Source organism: Bison bison, unplaced genomic scaffold, assembly GCF_000754665.1.
Source record: "Bison bison bison isolate TAMUID 2011002044 unplaced genomic scaffold, Bison_UMD1.0 scf7180017864321, whole genome shotgun sequence".
Taxonomy (NCBI): Eukaryota; Metazoa; Chordata; class Mammalia; order Artiodactyla; family Bovidae; genus Bison; species Bison bison.
Window position 1 is genome coordinate 715,867 of NW_011494893.1, and position 3,973 is coordinate 719,839.

The following is a 3,973-nucleotide window of genomic DNA, read 5'->3' on the forward strand; positions in this document are numbered from 1 at the left end:
GAAATATCAATAACCTCAGATAAGCAGATGACACCACCCTTATGGCAGAAAGTGAAGAGGAACTAAAAAGCCTCTTGATGAAAGTGAAAGAGGAGAGTGAAAAAGTTGGCTTAAAGCTCAACATTCAGAAAACGAAGATCATGGCATCTGGTCTCATCACTACATGGGAAATAGATGGGGAAACAGTGGAAACAGTGTCAGACTTTATTTTGGGGGGCTCCAAAATCACTGCAGATGGTGATTGCAGCCATGAAATTAAAAGACGCTTACTCCTTGGAAGGAAAGTTATGACCAATCTAGATAGCATATTCAAAAGCAGAGACATTACTTTGCCAACAAGGTCCGTCTAGTCAAGGCTATGGTTTTTCCAATAGTCATGTATGGATGTGAGAGTTGGACTATAAAGAAAGCTGAGCACTGAAGAATTGATGCTTTTGAACTGTGGTGTTGTGGAAGACTCTTGAGAGTCCCTTGGACTGTAAGGAGATCCAACCAGTCCATCCGAAAGGAGATCAGTCCTGGGTGTTCATTGGAGGGACTGATGTTGAAGCTGACGCCACCTGATGCAAAGAGCCAACTCATTTGAAAAGGCCCTGATGCTGGGAAAGATTGAGGGCAGGAGAAGAATGGAACGACAGAGGATGAGATGGTTGGATTGCATCACCGAGTCAATGGACATGGGTTTGGGTAAACTCCAGGAGTCGGTGATGGACAGGGAGGCCTGGCGTGCTGCGGTTCATGGGGTTGCAAAGAGTCGGACACGACTGAGTGACTGAACTGAACTGAACTCAATTCTAAAAGAGTAACAGTTTTAGACAGAGTTATAAATTTTATAAAATTTAAATTATACAATGTTTTTCCGTAAAGTTGAAATATTAACTGAAATAAGTCAAAAAAGCATGCTTACATTTTGTTGTGTTTCTGCATAAGAAACTTGGGGTTACTCACATAATTTGTTCCTTGATGCTTGAGACAGGGTGCTCAGGGCGGGTGCACGGGGACAACCCAGAGGGATGGGATGGGGAGGGAGGTGGGAGGGGGGTTCAGGACGAGGGACGCATGTACACCCGTGGCTGATTCACATGAATGTATGCAAAAACCACTACAATACTGTAAAGTAATTAGCCTCCAGTTAAATTAATTCACACAAGAAAAGAAAAAAATAGATTTTCTTTCTCTTAATAACATATAGAATTTTACCTTATTAAAATTAATACTGGGCTTCCCAGATGGCTCAGTGGTAAAGAATCTGCCTGCAATGCAGGAGACAGGGGTTTGATCCCTGGGTCAGGAACATCCCTTCGAGAAGGAAACGGCTACCCACTCCAGTATTCTTGCTGGGAAATCTCATAGACAGAGGAGGCTCATGGCTACAGTCCATGGGGTCACCAAGAGTAAGACATGACTTAGTGACTAAACAACACACAACATAATTAATATTATTTTGTTGTTGTTGTTCGATTTTTTCCCTTCAAAGATGAAGCTTGTTAACAAGTATATAATCAAACTGATGCATTTGATCTTATGCTCATTCCACACTGTAGCTTCACAGTAAGTTCTAAGAATATGTACACATATAGTCCTGGTCACTCATTTTCATTATCAAAAATATCTTGTCAGACCTCATTCCTTCACTTTTCCATACAAATGTTAGAGACACATTTTGTCTAGTTAAAAAGAATTAATGAGATTTTGCTTAAAACTGTATTAAAAGTACGCACTGATGTGGGAGGAATTACCACTTTATTTATTATTGTCTTATTAATCATTTTTACATTTTGGTTTTACATTCTGTTCTTTGATAGACTATTATTTTTTAAATATATTTTACCTTGATTTGCTTATCCTTAGGGATATTATAATGTTTGTTGCTGTAAATAAAAATTTCCCCTTATTTTTATATTAAAAGTCCTGCTAACTGTTTCATGTTGAATCTTTTGAATTTTCTATGTACAGAAGCATTTCATTTGTAAATAAATAATTCTACTTTCTTTTTCCGTAGGACATGTTGTAAAATGCTGTATACCAGAAATTACAAAAGTTAGTCACTCAGTTGTGTCCAACTCTCTGCAACCCCGTGGACGGTAGCCCACCAGGCTCCTCTGTCCCTGGGACTTTCCCAGCAAGAACACTAGAATGGATTTCCATGCCCTCCTCCAGGGGATCTTCCCGACCCAGGGATCGCACCCATGTCTCCTGCATCTCCTGCATCGCAAGTGGATTCTTTACATCTGAGCTACCTGGGGAAGCCCATTTCATAACATAAATAAGTCTAATGATAGCTAAGAGAACTTAAGATTTGAAAAAAACAGTCTTATAGTAGGTATAATGGAAGATAACTAGTAGGGACATAGAAGCATTTAAAGGTGTTAATCTCGGAAAATGCACATTGTGCAACTCGACCCTCCTTATTAACACTGCAGGGAACACAGAGATAGTGAGCTCACATTCAATGGCAGTGCCCTCTCCACATGCCTCAGAGCCCCTGGAAAACCCCGCTGCCCGAGTGCGGGAGAGGGAAATGAAGAAGAATATTATTATTAGGAATAATAATTATTGGAATATTATTATTAGAAATATATTATTATTATTAGGACCTCAAAGACCCTGAAAGAGTTCCAGTGACCCCAGGGGGCCACAGACCACAGTTTGAGAACTCTGCTAGAGGTAACTCCCTTCAGAAACTTTAGAGATGCTGGTCTTGGAGGCAGAGTCCGGGCAAAGACCCCAGAGGTCACTGGGGCTTTCCCGCAGCCTTTGGGGCTTCCAACCCTGGCTTAGAAGGCTGCGTGCTTTGAAGAGGAAAAGCTTCATCAAGCTGCGGGCCTTGTCCGCAGCTGCAGGCTCTGAAACAGAGAAGACGCCCGCGGGCAGCCCCAGCCAGCCAGCTTCCTGGAGCTCTTCCTTGGTTCCCAGGGATGAGCCAAGCTGTACCGTCAGTTTCACACACGTGCAGACCATTCTGGAGACAGTTGTAAACACGTGGACCATACTGACTCAGTAACGGGGACATTTGGCTCCAGACTGTGCTGAACTTTGCCCATTCCAGAAATATCCTGTAAGACATTCCCAAGGTTCTGAGTGATGCAAACCACATTTATCTACTTAACAGAGACAAAAATGAGGCCAAAGCAGGACCTCAGCTTCTTCCCGAGAAGAAAGATGCATGAACAGCAACCCTCCTGAGAAGCCCGCCTACCCCCGGCGCTCAGCACTCCCTCTTGGGCCTTGGACGCTCGGCAGTGACGACGCTAGGAGAGTGCTGGGGAGATGGCAGTGGGGCATCCCCTCATTGTCCCGGGGCTGCTGGCAGGCCGAGCCCTTCCTCAGCTCTTGCTGGGGGAACATCACTGTGTTCACCCCAGAGGACAGGAGCTGACATGAGATCATTGTCCTGAAGCACCATCTGCCTTTGTTTCATGAGGGAGCTTCCTGGCCGTGTGGTCAGCTCGGGCAGCCCTGACAAAGGACCACAGACGGGGCGGCTTAGGCCACATGTGTTCATCCCTCACAGTCTGGAGGCCAGACATCCAGCATCAAGGTGTTGCCAGGGCCCGGTTCCTCCCGAAGCTTCTCTCCTGGGCTTGGAGACGCTGCCTTCTCCCTGTGACCTCGCATGGTTCTCCTCTGTGTGTGTCTGTGACCTCACTCCTCACAGGGACACTGGTCCTGTGGGATCAGAGCCCGCCCTAGTGACCTCCTTTCATGCATTGGAGAAGGAAAAGGCAACCCACTCCAGTGTTCTTGCCTGGAGAATCCCAGGGATGGCAGAGCCTGGTGGGCTGCTGTCTATGGGGTCGCACAGAGTCAGACACGACTGAAGTGACTTAGCAGCAGCAGCGGCAGCAGTGACCTCCTTTTAACTTAACCACCTCTGTAAAGGCCCCACCTCCAAACACAGTCACAGGATCCTGGGTGCTGAGACCCAGACGTGATTCGGGCCAGAGCACTGTCTATCCTGTGACCCCCTTAC

General features: G+C 45.6%; 1 protein-coding gene across 1 annotated transcript in view; it reads left to right on the forward strand.

The window, feature by feature from the left end:
• Positions 1-3,973, forward strand: part of LOC104998018 (microtubule cross-linking factor 1-like) — a 35,899-nt gene that overhangs the window by 1,126 nt on the left and 30,800 nt on the right. The gene's annotated exons all lie outside the window — the stretch shown is intronic.